This window comes from Myotis myotis, unplaced genomic scaffold (assembly GCF_014108235.1).
Source record: "Myotis myotis isolate mMyoMyo1 unplaced genomic scaffold, mMyoMyo1.p scaffold_m19_p_16, whole genome shotgun sequence".
Taxonomy (NCBI): Eukaryota; Metazoa; Chordata; class Mammalia; order Chiroptera; family Vespertilionidae; genus Myotis; species Myotis myotis.
Window position 1 is genome coordinate 26581296 of NW_023416320.1, and position 18167 is coordinate 26599462.

The 18167-nt window shown below is 44.2% G+C and overlaps 1 non-coding gene across 1 annotated transcript; it reads left to right on the forward strand.

The window, feature by feature from the left end:
* The first annotated feature begins 1640 nt into the window (after positions 1-1640).
* LOC118671068 lies at positions 1641-1746 on the forward strand. Its single transcript, XR_004972585.1, has one exon. It is a non-coding gene; the product is annotated as a U6 spliceosomal RNA (small nuclear RNA).
* Positions 1747-18167: the final 16421 nt, after the last annotated feature.

Below are 18167 nucleotides of genomic sequence, written 5' to 3' on the forward strand. Positions count from 1 at the left end.
TTGCTAATAACTCTTGCCTGAAATAACTTCAAAAGAGAACATTTCCTCCGATTTGCCAAAGCCCTGCTTCAGTGTTTACCTGACCCCCTTTCTCTCTAGAAGTTGGGAGCACTTCCTGAGTTTTGTAAAGTTCTGTCCCTTCTTCTCACCTTCTCCCATTTAAGTTCAGACTCACAGACGAGGTCTCTGTCTCAAACAGCTCTTAGGAAAAGGTCTTCCCTGGACAACATGTCACTGGGTTGTTTGTGATTCTTCTACTTCAGAAAAAGCAATTTCTACTGTAATTATCTCTCCTTCAGGCTCCATTGTGAAGGTGTGTATTTGGACAGGGAGGTTTAATCTGAAAGTGAGGCTTCTCCTTACCACACCTCCATGGTAGGAGGTTCCAGGAGGTTGGCAGTACTCTAGGAGTCTGGGCAGTAGGGCCTGAACAGGAAGGAGAGCAGTGTGAGGTACTTTGGGTGTGGGTTTTCATTCAGAAAGCTCAGGTTCAGGGAGGGATTGAACGGAATGAGGGCCCAGGCCTAGGGAATGACCAGGGCAAACTGCAGGGGCTGGAGTTAAGGATTCTGTGGTTTAGAGGCCATGTCTCAATCTTCCCTCAAGAAGCTTCCAGACAGAATTAATCTCTTCTTCCCACTGATACCATCTTGTTTGTACCTCCAGCATATTTCCAAGTCCACCAGAGGAATAGACGGACCTTCAATTCTAGCCAGGCTGTGAGTTCCTTGAGGAGGGGTTGGGGTCCTGCAGTTTGGGGAGAAGGGGATTATAAAATGCTCCTCGCCTCACTCTGTCACCACATCCCAGAAGGAAAAAAAAAGTTAACTATCACAAATATAATTTCCTAAGAATCATAAAAGTATATAGAATCTGCTTTTTAGATTAGAAGACAAGTCACATCTCTGCGAATTCTGAAACAGAGTATAATTTACAGGATGGATTTATCAAAGAAAGAAAAAAAACAACCCAGACGCACACACAAAGGCAAGCTATGAGCACCATCTCATAGAGATGTCAATTGTCAATCACAGTCTCATCAGCATATGCCCTTCCATTCCTGGCCTCATCCAAGGACATGGGTGAGGGCAACACTGGGAGAGCAAGGGCACCATTATCATCAACACACTTTCCCCCACACACACGTAGATTTGTTGGTCCTGTTGCCTGTGTGTTACAGTCAATAATGATGTCCACATCTGTCATCTGTTTTAATCTCCTATTCTCTTGTCTATAAGGACAGAAGCCTTAGCAGCAACAACAGGCGAGGTCTGAGATGAATCTTCCTGCTTGTAGTCACTTAGACTGTGCTAGGATGAACCTGGGCTCACCCCATAGCCTCTAAACCACAGAATCCTTAACTCCAGCCCCTGCAGTTTGCCCTGGTCATTCCCTAGGCCTGGGCCCTCATTCCATTCAATCCCTCCCTGAACCTGAGCTTTCTGAATGAAAACCCACACCCAAAGTACCTCACACTGCTCTCCTTCCTGTTCAGGCCCTACTGCCCAGACTCCTAGAGTACTGCCCACCTCCTGGAACCTCCTACCATGGAGGTGTGGTAAGGAGAAGCCTCACTTTCAGATTAAACCTCCCTGTCCAAATACACACCTACACAAACATTTAAGAACTTGCCACATCCAGTCCTCACTTCAGCAGCACATATACTAAAATTGGAATGATGCAGAGACAATTAGCATGACCCTGCACAAGGATGACATGCAAACTCATGAAGTGTTCTGTATTTTTTGCAGTGCCCCAGTGGGTGTCCTCACATCCTTTAGAAGAAATATAAGTCAAAACACAGTGGATGGCCTCAATAGCAAAATCATGACTTGTCACAATTTAAAAAAATACAAAACTTCCACATTCATTAGACACTGAGGGTCAGATCCCCAGGCTGCCCCCTGAGCCAGTTTCTCCTGCCCATTGGTTTTCCAGCACCCATAAGCTATGTCCCACTTTCTGTCCATCACTGGGCCTACACTGTTACAATCCCAACATGCTCTGTAGGTGAGCTCACATGAGCTAGGGCACATTCCTCCAAGTCAAATACCCCAACATGCTGTACATTTGTCCTCCAGCCAGTTCATGATAACAGAAGGTATATTTGCCGCTGTAAAGAGAGCGGACATTTTTGCCCAGAAAGTCTACTTTATCATGTAGCATTTGATGATGAAATCTTGTACATAATCATGAAGTGGTTTGCTAGAATAAGGATCACAAACTCAAACACCTCCCAGTGTCAGGAAGATAAGTGGATGAATGGTGTGAGGCAGGGTCAGGAGTAAAACAATCCAGCCATACCCACTGGTAATGCACATCTACCATATGGTTGACTTTATGTGACCAGTTGGGACATCATGTTCTTTCCAGGAAGATAAAGGCACTAAGTTTTGCCTGGCATTTCCCAGAAACGCAGATACGGAGAGGTCCTCCACCTGTACAGGGACCTTGTGTCTCACTGTAAATGAAAGGGTTACTCCCACCTAAGCCTTTTCTCAATCTGACCTCATATGGGAGGGAAATCAAGAGGCCTCCAGGTCGGCTCTGGAGTGATTTTTGGCAAGAGGGGGACCAGAGGAGGACAGGCTTTCTGCCAAACCCTGCTCTTGTGAAAAATCATTTAGCCCATTCTCACCAGACGTATAAAATCATCTGTAATAAATGTTTCCTGAAAATGTCAGGGGAATTTTTCCATTTTTACATGCTAAGGTTATAAGAGAGTCACTGAAGCACAGAATCAGTCATGCAAGCTCTGGAAACCGAATATCTGATCAAAAAAGAAAAGAAGTGCCCCACAGCTCTGTTCCCTTCATCTAAGCTCCTTTCTAGTTGCTGCAAAGGTCAAAGATTGATTTCATAAATCTGTTTGATTTGTGGATATGAGATTGCTACAGAATCTAATTGCTTGGAAAAGATGATTTGATGGAGATATTCAGTAATAAATGCAGCCTCAGTGATATCACTTCCACCTCCAGAAGAGTGCCTGGGAATCAGAATGTGGGTGCCATAAGGGCCTTGAAGTTCGTTGAAAGAGGAGGAGACTTACTCCTTTGAGGTTATGTAATTTATTTAGGGAAATATAGCCAATTATAAGCAAAGTGACTCTATATCCTGACAGTAGGGCCATTTTTCATTTCTATACATCAGCAATCTTCAAACAGAGCTATATTCATATGAAGACCTCCCAAAGCATATACAGGCACAAATAAAATTGATTTAGAGGAAACAACTTTCATGTCCACAATTATCAAATGTGTATTCTTTTACATGATTGATCTGTATAAGAAAGCATCTTGAGTTAGCAAGCCAATTCTCCTTTACAAGTCCCCTTCCCCAGTTTTCTCCCATTCTGAAAAAAATAAAAAGAGAGAGAGACACACTTTACAGCCATACAAAGCATGGTACCCAAGGTACCAAACAAAAGAACAATTTAAAATTTTTATATCTATAGAGCCACTAATAGAAAAATATAGCTTCACCTCATATTTATCATTTACAGAAGCATTTACAATATTTTACTCTTTATTATTAAAGTGTATAGCATATACATATGTATTATTTGGATCAATTGTGAATTACTAATAATTACAATGATAACACAACCTAAACAAAATTTGTTTTGCAACTTGGAGCCTTGGAGTTGTAAAAAATCATTGTTTTCAATGTGGGAAAATATTTTTGTTGCTGAAAATTTTTATAGGTTGATCAATAAAAGATCTTCAAACATGAAAATATGTTACAATAAGAGAAAATTCTGTGACTGGGGGGAAAATAAAAATGTGATTTTTTTCAGGTGAAAAGATGCAGTACAGAATTGTTACCAGCATTGGGGTTCTTGGATTCCTCAAGATAGAAATGGAGAGAAAATGCCAGAGAAATTTCCAGACAGATTTTATTAAGCTTATGCTTGAGCACAAGGGAGGCAGCACAGAGGAAAAGAAAATCCTCTGAACTGGTTCAGGGGCTGGCTGTATTTGGCTGCTTTTCTAAGCTGGGAACAGGGTGGGCTTATGTGAAAAGGCTTGTGAAGGGTTCAGGGTGGAATTTTCCATATTAGGATGGGTTTACTTGCCCTTTCCAGCTATGTTGCCTAGTAACTATGTTCACGCCTTCACTACGTGGCAAGATGACAGACTTCTCATTTCTGCCACCCTAGAAAGGATATATAAGGGTCAGACTTCGATCAAATTGCATGAGGGTCAGTAGTTTAACATCCACAGTAAGGGATAAAATCAGCTACCTCTGTGTTTTTGAGTAGGGAGTGGAGAGGTGGTGATCTTTCTGAGGTCAGCTCATCTGGTGTTCCTTCTGACCACCTAGCCTTACCTTGGCTTCTTGTACACCCAATATTCTTCATTCCTGGGCCCAAGTCCTGATGCTGTCTCAGAATTTGTGGCTATTAAGTAAAAGCCTGTTCATGTTTGTTCGTTTTTTTTTTTTTAAATTAGATGATAGTGGGCATCAAAGACTATGGAATCTTTATGCCACTGGGTTAATTTAAAAGAGTGATGTATATCCCAAGAAACCAGAAACACCAATCAGAAAGGATATATGCACCCATATGTTCATAGCAGCACAATTCACCATAGCTAAGATCTGGAAACAGCCTAAGTGCCCATCAGTAGATGAATGGATTAGAAAACTGTGGTACATTTACATGATGGAATACTATGCTTCTGTAAAAAAGAAGGAACTCTTACCATTTGCAATGGCATGGATGGAACTGAAGAGCATCATGCTAAGTGAAATAAGCCAGTCAATGTAGGAAAAATACCACATGATCTCACTCATTCATGGATAATAAAGACCATTATAAACTTTAAAAAAAATAAAAGAGTGATGTATTATTTTATTTCAAATGTTTCAATAATTATGCTTGAAGTTTTATCCTTTGCAATTATTTAAATTTATGAAGAAAAACTTACAGGTTAACTAAGAAAGAGGTAAGGGGGCACATAGCTTTTTTAAATACTTTGAGGGAAAAGGAGCAAAATTCTTTGAAGACAATTGCTTTTTACTTCTTGGTGGGGGGCGGGGCGGTGAGCAGTGGACTAGGTGGTAAAGAAGAAAGAACTGTGGCCTGGGAGCTCTGTCCTGCTATTGGGCCAATAGGTCAGTCTGAGGAGTGTGTTTATAAGCAAACCACCAGATGCCTCGCAAACCCATTCCTTCTTCCTGGAAATAGATATAAACCACATTTCCAACACTCTGCATCTCAGTGTAAAAGTCTTTCCTGCTCATATAAATTTGTTTAAGTTTAACAAAGTTAAACACAACAGGTCCTCAAATAAAACCATTTCTTAATGTCATTGGGTCCAATATTCTTTCCTTACAACACTGATGAGATACCATAGGAACTTAATTCTTGTTTATACCTATTAATCTATGGTAAAATTGGTTTTCCTAAACATTCAAAAACCTATCTTCGATGTTCAGTGAGGACTTACTGTAGACGTAAATTTTCCTTTAAGGAAAGGGCCTTCTCAGAGCCTTCAGTATGCTCATAATTAAAATCTCCATGTTCCCCAAATGATATGCTTGTGGAGCCCTTTCCCTGAGTACATATGCATCTGCAGACCCAGCTTGAGTCCTGAGCAACCTCTGAAGATACCCGAGCTGCCTTCTCTCCAGGCCTTTGCTCATGCAGCTCCCTTCTGGGGAAGGCTGCTCCATCCTCTCAACTCCTCTCCCCGTGGGTCCAAAATGTCCCCATCCTTGAAGATTTCACTCTTCACTTCTTTCATGCAGCCTCACCTGGAGCCCTCCTCCCAGCGCCAATCCGAACCTCTCTCTCTCTGCTTCCCACTGCTTCTCTATTGCAGTCCTCCTCAGATCGTACCTTGTTTAATGCTGCCATCTGCATCTTATCTCCTATGCTAAATGGTAAAGTCTCTAAAAGCAAAAACCAAGTATCATTTCTCTTTGTAGCTGCCCCTTCAAAATTATATCAGAGCATATACTCAATATTTTTTTTACTGTTAATGATTGACACTTCAAAGCATAAACCAACAAAGCTGAACTTCTAATGATCTGACTCACACATATGGTCTGGCTTTTCCATTTATTGGGTGACCCTAAAAAGTTTGCAGTATTCAATATATGCTGGTATGCTATGTCAAGGCCAAGTTTTCTTGAGCAATCACTGCCTTGGAATATACGTGAAAAAGATGTCATTGCCTCATTACTTTAGCTTAATATGTTTCTGGCTAAGAAGCAATTTCATGAATCACAAACCTCTTTCTTATGGCACCAGTAGCCACCATACACAATGTCCTGATGAAGAACTGTCATTTGAAGCAGCAACAAAGGCAAGATCAAATTCTGACCCATGCTGAGTTTTTGGAACGGTTGGGCTTTCTGCAAGCCAGGTTGACATTACGGAGAATGTTTATTCTGGCCCTGACCACCAAGTCTTCAAAAGGAGGAGCTCATATTTTCCCCTGCCCTTCCATCAGTGTAATGGCTTAACAAACGTTCTAATTCAATAACCCAGTTGGCATGTACTGAACAGTAACTATATGCCCAGCACAATCACCTGTGCCTGATAGCTGCTTTTTGAAAAGGGTAAGTCCGATGAAAAAGAGTCATATAAAGAGATATGCCAAAAACATAGAAAGAAGTAAGACAAAAAGAGATATGCAAAAGGCCCACGTGGTAGAGGCTGTCACTTGTCTATAATAACCATTTCCCCTTCCTCATTAGAAACAACACCCCAATTTTATTGGGGGCAGAAATTCACTCAGCTAAAATTCCCAATTTCCTGACCTCCCCCTGTCAGTTACGTGTGTCCATGAGACTAATGCAATGAATGGTTAGCAGAAATGTGAGGAGCTTCCAGAAGGATTTGAATTGTCCATTATAAGAAGCAGCAATACTTCCTACCAGGCATGAATATCATTCTGGAGTCTTACAGTGCATTGAGGACCCTATGAGACAGGGAATGAGTTATAATTTCTGATATCATTGTCACTCACGTTTAATTGCCCATAGCCTGTCACATGGCCATGCCTTATTTTAATGGGGTTGGGTAAGTGCAATTCTACCATGGCAAAGAATGGAATCAAAGTATTTATGAACAGCCTCATAATCTTATCCTTTTGATTTTTTAAAAAGGAGTTCCATTGCCTTTGGTCCTTCCCTTCCTGACTGTGCTGGATGAAGCTTTATGCTTTCCTAGGGCACAGAGATTCCCTTTGAGGAAGACTGAGCAGGGACAGCCATTAATATGAGCATGTCTCATTACACTTCTTATCACAGGGCTCTCAGCCCCTGAGAGTCTAATCAGAAGAGGGTCCATGAGCTTTTGAATTGTCCATTGTGAAAAACAGCAATACTTCTTACTCGGCATGAATATCATTCTGGAGTCTTCCAGTGCATTGAGAATCCTCTGAGACAGAGAGTGAGTTACAATTTCTGAAAGGATTTTCGAACATCTTTCTCCAGCTCTAGGAATTATGCCAGATTCGCCTCCAGTGTTGTCTAGAGGAACTTTCACAGACAATTGATGGGAAATAAGGCTCTGTCTCTTGGTGTGCAGTGAGCTCAGAAGTAGCCTCTTTCCCACCTTCTGCTTCCCAAGAGTCGATTGGTCAATTTATTTTATCCTGCTGAGGCAGCCAAGTCTAATTAGCATCACTGGTCTCAAGTGATCTATATGCTTCTCTTTAAAAAGAAAAAGGAAAGGGCCTGCTTGTTACAAAAGGTAGGCAAATGTTGGGCTAATTGTCTTTACTTGACCCCCTTTCTGGCAATAGGGGGCTTTGATAACCCTCTGAGAAGAGTAGATAGGGCTGATTCTGCTGTCAATGTGCTAACATGGCAATAAAGTCTCCACTTCAGGGGGTAGTGGTGAAGATTGAATGAGCTCATGCTTGTGAAGGACTTAGCAGAGTGCTGGGCGACCTAATACCCAACATGGCCCCTCTAGGGAGCATTTTCCTGAGAAGTTCTTGGTCTCTTCACAAAAAAAAAAAAACAACAACCCTTGCTGCTTGGGGTAAAAGGCACATGCTGAGAACAGGTCAGACCAGGCGCCCTGGGAGAACCCGCCTGAGAAAGCATGGCTGCAGCTTTCCCTGCCTTTCAATGGCAGAGCTTCTGCCACTTGCCTGCCCAGGAGGGCCAGTTCCTGAATGAAGTCATCGAGCCATTGTTAGGATGCCTTTGCAAGACTTTTAAAGTCAGCTCTTCCCCAGAGCGCAGGCTGGGGTGAATGGAAGCAAAATTCATTGGGTGAATGGAAGCTTCTCTGATCAGGTGCAACAAGTGTAAAATGTTCTCAGCGTGTGATGGAGGCCATGACTAGTTCTCACTTCACATACCCAGGAGCCAAGCCAAGAGTCATAAGGTTCATTTCTTCCTGCATCTCAGTGCAAAGCAAATGTAGGCAGTCTCACGGGCAGGAGCCTGGGCATGAAGTCAAGGGGGAGAAGTGTTGTTATCTTAAGGGTGTTGAGGGAATAGTAATAATTACAATAAGAGTGATAACTAACATTGATTGAGCATATGCTCTGTGCCACAAGCTGTTATAAGCACTTGGCATAAAGTGAATGCATCTCAGAATCTTTAGGGAGTCAATACTAAATACCACTCCAATTTTACAAAAACAAAGCTATTCAGAAAGGTTAAGTATAGGTGGAGGTAGGAGGTAGGAAACTACAAAGAGTGTGCAAAAGCTGTGAAACAAAATAAGCAATATCATACATTAAAATATCAGCATTTTAACCAGAACTGACCGCATCACACAGGGACTTAGCCAGAGTTGTCTATAACATATCAGGATGCACTGTAAGCAAATGAGCAACTATAAAAGCCATAGGAGAAGTTCAAGAAAAATGCTGTGGTCCTCAGAGAGGCTGTGTCCAGCTGGAGAGCATCAGAGGTTTTAGGGAAGAACTCACCTCTGAGATCCTGAAAGATTGGCAGGATGTCATTCCCGGATAAGGGAGCATGGAAAGGACAAGCAAAGAGGAGGGGAAAGATGGAGTCTATTCAAAGAAGAGCCAGAAGTAGATTTTTGTGTAAGAAGTGGTTCCAGGAGATTCCAGGACAGACCCTTAAGGCCACAGTAGACTGTGAAGCCCCCTCCCACTTCATCTCAGTTTTTTAATTTATTTTCTACCTGGGTCTTCTACATATAATTCCATTTGAAGAGACAGTTCAGTTCAGTTTAATTTTTCAAACCATACTACCAAAGGATAGAGAAAGTACAGAGGAGGAAGCCGAGATGCAGCAAGAATGGTACATTGGGAGAAGAGTGCAGCAAGTTTCCGTTGTGAACATCAAATCCACAGCACACATGCCATTCCTCCCATGCTATGCCCCCAGCAGACATCACTGGTAGAACATGTAATTCTTTCCCACTCTTCCCTGAGACTCAGAATTCTTTTTTAAAAATACATTTGTATTGATTTCAGAGAGGGGCAGAGAGAGATAGAAACATCAATGATGAGAGAGAATCATCGATCAGCTGCCTCCTGCACATCCCACACTGGGAATAGAGCCTACAACCTGGGCATATGCCCTGACTGGGAATCAAACTGTGACCTCCTGGTTCACAGGTTGACGCTCAACCACTACGCCACACTGGCCTGGCTCAGAATTCTTTTATAACCAGCACCTCAGACATCAGAAGTGGCCCATGATAGAGCTAAGCAAAGGAATATAGATCTTGGAGAACCATATATTTTGAACTATTGTCCCTAGAGAGTCATTCGTTTCTAAATAGTGTTCTAACTGTTGTGGTGAGGCTGTGAATCTGTGGCCAGGCCCCACTTGTAGGCAGACCTCATCTCAAAGAAACCTGCGACCACTTCCTGGCTTCCCTGTCTTCCCCCTACAAGGCCCAGGTCCCCAACAATAAGTTAACCAGTGGAGTAAGAAGCGAAAGAGGCCTTTCATAGTGTCTGGAGAACCAGCCTGGGAGACTCGATTCTTTCCACAAGCACACAGTGTGACATACTCCTCAGTTTATTACATTGGCACCTGAAAATGTGAGGACCCAGGAATGGAGTAGAGGAGAAGCATGGTCCAAAGATGGCAGGTGATGAGGTGAGGGGGCTCTTATGGAAGAGGTGTAGGAAGCAAGGAGGTGCAAGCAGTTCTTTTGGTAGAAAGTACAGGATTTGGAGATATCACATGTCTCTGCTATGTATAGCTGTGTGACCTTGGGCAAGTCACATCACCTCTCTGAGCCTCACATTTCTTCCATGGAGGTGATCGTTTCATCCCATGTCAAGGATTTAGAGGGGGTAGTTGTTTGTTATTCTAGTCCCCTTTCTTTCATCAAGAGAACTCAGATTTTGCTTGGGAATCAGCCTTGGAGAAGCTGCACATGAAGAAGCCTGAATATCCCCCTGGTCAAGAAGTGCACCTGTGCGCCAGGCTGAGCCACTCAGACCCCTCACCCTGGAATGGGGACCCTGGGCAGAATAACACGCAAACTGAAAATGATCAGAGACCAGGCAAGGCAAAGGCACAGCCCTGGAGAGACTGTCCTTCATTCCTGCTCCCTCGTCCCCAGAGCAGCTCTGGGTTCTGTCATTGAGTGACCCACCCGCATCTTTCCAGAAAGGCCTCTCAATGCTCAGGTGAGCCAGTCACCAGGACCCTGGCTGATACAGGCAGCATCCCGTGAAGAGATGTGTGGAAAGTGCTTAGAGAATGGAAAGGATGCATAAAATGCAAGGCGGTGTTTTCCAAAAGCATTTCGCAGCATCTATTACCTAACGGTCTCATTAAATGACGATTGAACCTGGCGCACAGGGGCACTGCTGAGTGTGCCTTCTGTTCTTGGACACACACTTCCAGATGTCCTGTGGCCTTTTGTGTGCTCCTGGGAAGAGCACCTCACCACTTCCCCTTCTCATCGGCTGCAGGTCACAGGCACTGAGTCACCAGAACATGGTGACCACACGGGGACCAAGTCCTCTGTCTCTTTTCTCCTCTGCTTTACTTGCATTATTCTGGATGCTTTCTTAGCAGAATAACCTATACTTATAATAGAGTAATATGCAAATTGGTTGGGACACTGTCACATAATGACCAATCAGCAGGAGGGCGGGCAGTGAGCTACTCGCACATGGATTCGTGCGCAGGGCCACTAGTGTAAAACAAAATGCTATGGGGGAAAATACTTTCACCTCAGTGTGCACCTAAAATCTGTGGGATAATAAAAAGCATCATGACCAGACACCTACGGGGCTTTGCTACCAACCAGATAAGTGACGAGCCACGTCACTGGCCCTCCTGGACCTCGGTTTTCTCTTCTGTCTGAAGCAAATTTTGAATAAGAAAATCTCTAAGGATCCCTAGAGCTTGTAGTCTATGAAAAGGTGTGCCCCATCTAGTTTTAATGCCCATCAGCCTTCTGCACCCCGTTTTCCATGGCAGGAGACCACGAACCCCTTCGCTGCCCATGCCGTGTTCTATCTATGCCACTACTTCTAAAACTTCTTTAAATCCCCAAATGCTATATCTCATTGAGAGCATCTATGTCATTCTCCTTAAGGAAAAGATTATATCTTAAAAGAAATAAAACCACTCCAACAAAAATTAAATCAAATGACTTAATTAGAGAGCACAGAAAGGAAGAACCTGCTGCCAGATTTTATTGCAGAAAACACATCACTGAGAATTTTTCCAAATGCCTGCAGCGTGCTTGCAAGCTGTTCAAAAACAGAAGCAATGTTGTTCCACAGCTCAACAGCACAGCGTTAAAATAATAATAATAAAATGAAACTGTCCAACATTTCACAAGTACATCCATCACTGTAAGGTTCCTTGTCAAAATAGATCATTCTATCTGTCTCAACAAATCAGGTTGCCCTAGTGAGAAGCACGTTTTCAGTTCTTTTTTAAAAAATATGTTTTTATTGATTTTAGGGAGAGAGGAAGGGAGAAGGAGAAAGAGAAACATCAATGAGAGAGAACCATCCATCTGCTGCCTCCTGCATGCTCCCTACTGGGGATCAAGCCCACAACCCAGACATGTGCCCTGACTAGGAATTGAGCCAGCAAGCTTTCGGTGCATGGGATGATGCTCCAACCAAGTGAGCCACACCGGCCATGGCGCGTCTTCAGTTCTTGTTGCTGTAGGGAGGGAAGCACTAAATTTTGAATGGCCTCACACTGAAATATTAAAGCGGTTAAGGCCCCCTGCTTTTAGAGAGAAAGAGAAGAAAGCTGGAGAGGAAGCACCGGAAGTACCTTTCATTCACTGGATCTGCATTTCGGGACTTCCCACGAGAAGCCAGAGCAGCCTCATCTCCAGGCCGGCAGCCTTCAAAACCCATCTTCCCTGTTCCTGAGACAAATCCATCTATCAGCACAGGCAAGCAGCAGGGGTGGCACTGAGCAGTCCTGGCCCCACACAAGTGGAATTCACTCAAAAGCCCTGATTGTAAACGCTGCCATCACACAGGAGGAAGCAGAGCCAGCGCTGGGCAGGGGCAGGTGTGCTGAGGTTTGATGGAACAGGTGCCTCAGGGCTGTGGCAGAGAACGGACCTTCTGAGGGCAGGAAAGGTTTTTCCTTTGCGTTTGGGTCCCCCTAGTGGCGCAGCGACATTGCACTGGCTCAGTCTCCAGAAGGAGGCCTGTCGGGAGACGGACCTGCCAGGGCAAGTTCAGAGCAGAGGCCAAGAACTTGTGGCTGCCTTTCCCACCTCCACCTGGGGTAGAGGCTGTGCAGCCAAGCGACCAGCCAACATGCAATTCACTCCTACTCTTTACGCAGCAGTGGAGGTGCAGGGGGGCTCTGCCTTTCTCTCAAGGTGCTCGTAGTTTGGGGGAGGGGACAGCAGGGCTAATAAGCATGTAATGACTAGCAAACATATGCCATAGCTAGTAAGTGTCAGGCGAGTACAGAACGTCATGTTATGATGTAACAGTCAGAGGGAGAGCCTTGAACTTAGACTGTCAGGGCTGCTGTGCTGGCTCCTATGCTCATAGTTCAGTGACCTTGAGCATTTCCATTCAACAAGTTTGTGCTGAGCACCTGATAAACTAAGCACTGATGTAGGCACTAGTGATACAGTAAAATAGACCCCAAAAAATTAACCTCCCCCTCTCCGCCCCGCCCCCCCCACTCACACACACAAAGAAAGGAAAACAACCCCAAAGACCTTACATTCTTCGTGGGGGTGAGGGGGGTGCTCAAAGCGCCCATCCATAATATTGTAAGTTTAAATAAAATAACCTGAACACTGCCTTGACCAGTGTAGTTAAATGGTTAGAGCATCGACCCACACATCAAAGGGTTTCAGGTTCGATTCCCAGTCAAGGGAACATACCTGGGTTGCAGGTTTAATCCATGGTCCTAGTCAGGGGAGCATGCATGAGACAACCAATATCTCTCTCTCTCTCTCTCTCTCTCTCTCTCTCTCTCTCTCTCTCCTGCCATCCCTTCAACTCTCTCAAAAAACCAATGGAAAAAATGTCATATGTAAGGACTAACAATAACTAATTAACAATAAAAATGACCTGGGCACTTAGGTCTGGCACAGGAGAAAAGCTCACCAATGCTAGCTTCTGCTATCATTCTAATGATAGACTCTGGAATCTTTATTTTGCTTCGAGGTCTTTCCAAAGGTGTAAGTCAAAGGGCAGCCAGCCTGATGCTGGGGAAGGGGAGCTTCAGGGGACACTAAGGCATGGCACTGGGCTGAGTGAACCATGAAGGATGTAAAGTTGATTTCATTTGCCTCTGCTTTCTGAATAGTAAGCACATAGGTGTAGAGCCTGGATTTTTGTTCCATATACGCACCGATTTCTTTTACTTTCATATCCCATCATTAGGATTTTGAGAGAGCAATAAAAATACTTTATTTTTCCACATTTGAATTTCAAATTGGAAAATTGAAGTTCCAGGTGGGAGTTCAGAATATTTATCTCCATTACTAAAAAGATGGGAAGATTAGGTTTCCCATAGAGCCACATGGACCTGCTGGCCAGACTCTGCTCCTTTGGGATCCCCCTGAGACCGTTGGTGGGCAGTTGAGATTTTGTTTCCAGAAGAATCTGAAACAGGTTAGATCAAAACAGGTAGACAAAGTGGCCTAAGGGGTTACCCATCCTGATAGGGCAGCTGGGATGGATGGGGAAAGCCTTCCCCTCAAAGAACCAGGAGGAACCCCTGTTCCTGAGGGCAGCTCATTCCCAAGAGGAAGAAGGAGAATCTGATCCGAATATGCCCAGTTTGTTCTTCCTGAAGCTCCCAATCAGGGAAGTCACTCTACCTCGCTGTTGCTGAGAGAGGCCATAAGTCAAACTGAGCATCTTTAACAGAAGGAAACTTCCGAAGTGGGGAAGAAATGTTCTTCCTTACTATTCTCTAGCTTTTTGCTCTCAACTCAACCAGCTTCACTGTTAAGTCCATGGTCAACCACAGTGGGGCCATGGTCCTCACAGGAGATGTGAATATGAGGCTGGACCTCCAGTACCAAATGCCATTCATGGGACCCCAATAGGTGACTCAGGCATTGCTTCCAGAAGGCCGTGAAGTGTGTCAGAGCAACCAAAATTCAGTCAATGCCTGGATGACCCCAGAGCCAAGGCCAAAAATTCACTCCCTGTTCCATTTCCCAAATCACAACATGTGCAGGCACACTGTCCAACAGAGCGTATCCAAGGCTCAGCAATGACATTAAATGACACCACTGTATTATTTTAATAGTGAACTGTGTGAAGACACTCACATAATAGAATGATTACAACCTAGAGATGTCCCATTATCAAATGCTTAGAATAAAATACACAGTAAAACATTAAATCCTCCCAAAACTTCAAATATAAAGGAATTGATATCCAAAACCAGATTACTTTGTCCTAGGTGCTGAGTTTCTCATCTCCTTGCTTTCAGTTATACTGGGAACATGTATTTCCAGCACATGGCACAGAGACATTCAATGACATACTGTTTCATAAATTTATGAGATGAATAGGTATTCAGTGCTAAAGAGCCAACCTAGCTAACGTCCATGGTAAGAACAATCAACCGTATGGTAAATGGTGTTTCTGTTTATCTTTCTCTCGTTAAAGATAAATATTTTAGGAGCTGCTTCTTTGATTATAATCATTAGCAAAGGAAGCCAGTCTGCTTAGCACAACTCCTGACATATATTTGATATGCAGTGTTATTTGGATTGGAATCTAATTTCACAAGTCTTATATTAGATAGAAGCGATGAACATAATCAAAACCTTTAGTCATCTAGAAAGCTAAAGCTGCTGGCATTTCTTTTTACAACTTGGGGGGGTGGGGGTGGGAAAGATTGGTTTTTATAACAAAAACCAAGAAAATGAAGTCACAGGCTTTTGCATCTGCCTGGCTCTCCCCTCTGGCCACTTCTGCTCCTGCTCTTCCTTGTCTCCCTTGCCCTCTGTGCAGCGTGCTCCTCGCTGCTTCGTCCCTCTGCCCTGGCATCTGCCAGAGAAGGAGCAGGTGCTCATCTTGGCTAACCCCACTTGGCCACAGCAGGCACTCTGGTCCGCTCTCATCTTCCAGCCACCTGTGCAAGTCCAGGTGTTATATCAGGGAACCCCAGGAGCTAAAGCAAACCCTTGCCAAGTCAGTCAGATCCAGCCAACCTTCCACAGAGTCAATCATGACATTCAGACACTCTCTGGCTTTCTCTACCCAGGAATCCCCACTCACATACCACGCTGCCCTCTCCAGTGTCTTCAGATCCCTGACCGCACACTTGTTCTTCCCACTGCTGTGGGTAAACCCCACCACTGCTGCAACCCAGGGTCAAGGCATCTGTCTCCCCAACTTTGTGAGTCAGGCAGCTTCCCTGGAAAGGGCAGTGTAAACTGAGAGCACCAGCGAGTGGGAAGCATCCTGTCCCAGAAGCTGCACACCCCCACCAGCCACCTCTCCTCCAAAACCACACCCTCCCTCCTTTCTCTAGCAAGTCCCCTGCCGTCCTTTGCCCAAACTTCCCATCATCTCTTCTCATCCTAGTACTGTCTCTACTTCTGCAAAAGCTCAGGGTTGACCAGATAGCTCCTCCCCTGTGATCAGGTTATGTCTTGATCAGGTTCTTGGAAACAGACTTTGAGAAGGCAATTCACACACAGGAGGTATATTTGGGGTGCTGTCAGGATCAACACCTGAAGGAGTGAAGGGAGCAGGATTGAGCAGAGGGAAAAGATGAATGGTGATACAGTCACATAAGAGCTTCAGTCCAACTTATGGGGGCTCTGAATCTGACCTGCCATTCAGAGCTGCCCTACTAGAAAACAGGGGGCAGGCCTTTGTACCTAGCACTGCCCAGTGTACAGCACTCACTAGACTGTGAGCCTGTCAAGGGTAAGAACCACCTCTTTTCTCTCTGCCTCTATGGGTCCTGCACCTGGTGCACAAGGATCATGCAATAACCAGTTGCTGAATGAATGACTAATGAAGGGATTGAAGAGAGCCTAGGTAATAACACTTCTTTCTCCACCCAGGTTCAAAATCATTTGAAAAAATCAATAGAATCAGACCAACAGAGGCCAAATATAACCTTTATTACTAACAACAGGTCCTGCTGGAGAATATGGATTTTGTTTGTGGGAGCATATAGGAAGCAGGAAATTAGTAATAGGGAACTGCAGGGTTAGGCAGACTTTCCCACCTAGTCCTGGGAGTATTAGAAAACCACAGGAGAAGCAAGAAGAGTGATCCTCACCGAGATGCTAATAGGTGGGAAAGCTGAGCTGAGAAACATACCCAGTCTGTTCTCCCACAATTTATGACCCGAGATAAGTCACCCTCCTCTGCAAAGGGAAAGGATGTGGAGAGGCACCGCCTCCTTAAATAAGGATGCACCAGGACTGAGGAAACTTTCCCTCTAATAAATATATACTGACCACACCAAACACAGAGAGCTTTCTAGCCCCTGATTCCAGATATCACCAAGGCCAGTTTCATCCATGACCCTTCCATGTGCCTGAGTCAATAAAACCACCTTGCTGGGAAGCAAAGTCTAGTTCACCTGCAACCTTGAGGTCTTACCTAATGTAAGGATGAGAACTTTTTAAAAATTAAACATAGTAATACAGATTCACAGTGTCATTAATCCAGGCTTAAGTCCACTGATAGTAAACTCCGAGTCAGTGATTGACCTAACGTGTATGGTTACCATGGAAACCGCTCTCCTTTTACTTCCTGTACTGGGTACTGGAAACCGTTTCCTTGTGACCCATGTGAATCTCTGGCATTAGGCCAGCAGCCCAATGCCCGGGAAAGCACCGCTGTGGTACTATTAGTATAATATTCTGGATGGGATTACAAGATTGGAAATTGGCAGCATTCAAATCTGAATGAAGCAGAATGAATTTGGTCTCTGTGTCAGGAGAAATGAAATCCAATTTCCCCCCAGCACTGTACTGGCATCATTCAGTCCCAGAAGAATGCAACAATTAAGTTCACACAGGGACTGGGGCAGAGTGGGGAAGCACCACTCTGAACGCCAATTTATCGGCTCTTGACAATGGCTTCTCTGCTCACAATAAAGGATGGCAAAAATTAAAGTTGGCTTTATAATGCTCGGAGAAAGCAGGTAGTTTCCCAGATTGTTCGCTTCAATAGCAAGCTGAAGCTTTCATTTCCCAGACATTTGGGAGCATTCACATTCCTGAACTTTGAATGACAGCTGAAAGAGGAACATCTAAGAACTAAACAGCTCCCCTGGCTCAAATGAAGTCAAAGCCAGGACAATGAGACCCACTATTTCAAAAGCTCCCATTGGAGCACAGCTTTCTAGAGAATTATAGACATAGGAAAGGCTACAACTTTTACCTTTGGGCAGTGGGCAGAGATCATCCCTATGAGATGCATTCAATAAAATTCAAATTAATATGAGTCACATATCCCTGTCCTTGCAGTAAAAGACTGTATTGCTGCCCAGCCGATGTGGTTCTGTGTTTGAACATCAACCTATGAAATAGAAGGTCACAGTTTGATTCCCAGTCAGGGCACATGCCTGGGTTGCTCAATTTTGGCACTATTGACATTGTGGGCCAGATCATTGTTTGTTGTGGGGGGAGGGGACAGTGTTCAGCACTGTACAATGTTTAGCAGCATCCCTAGCCTATACTCACTGGATGCCAGTAGCAGCCTCAAGTTATGATAACCAAAAAAATATCTTCAAACACTCCCAAATGTCCCCTGAGAGACAAA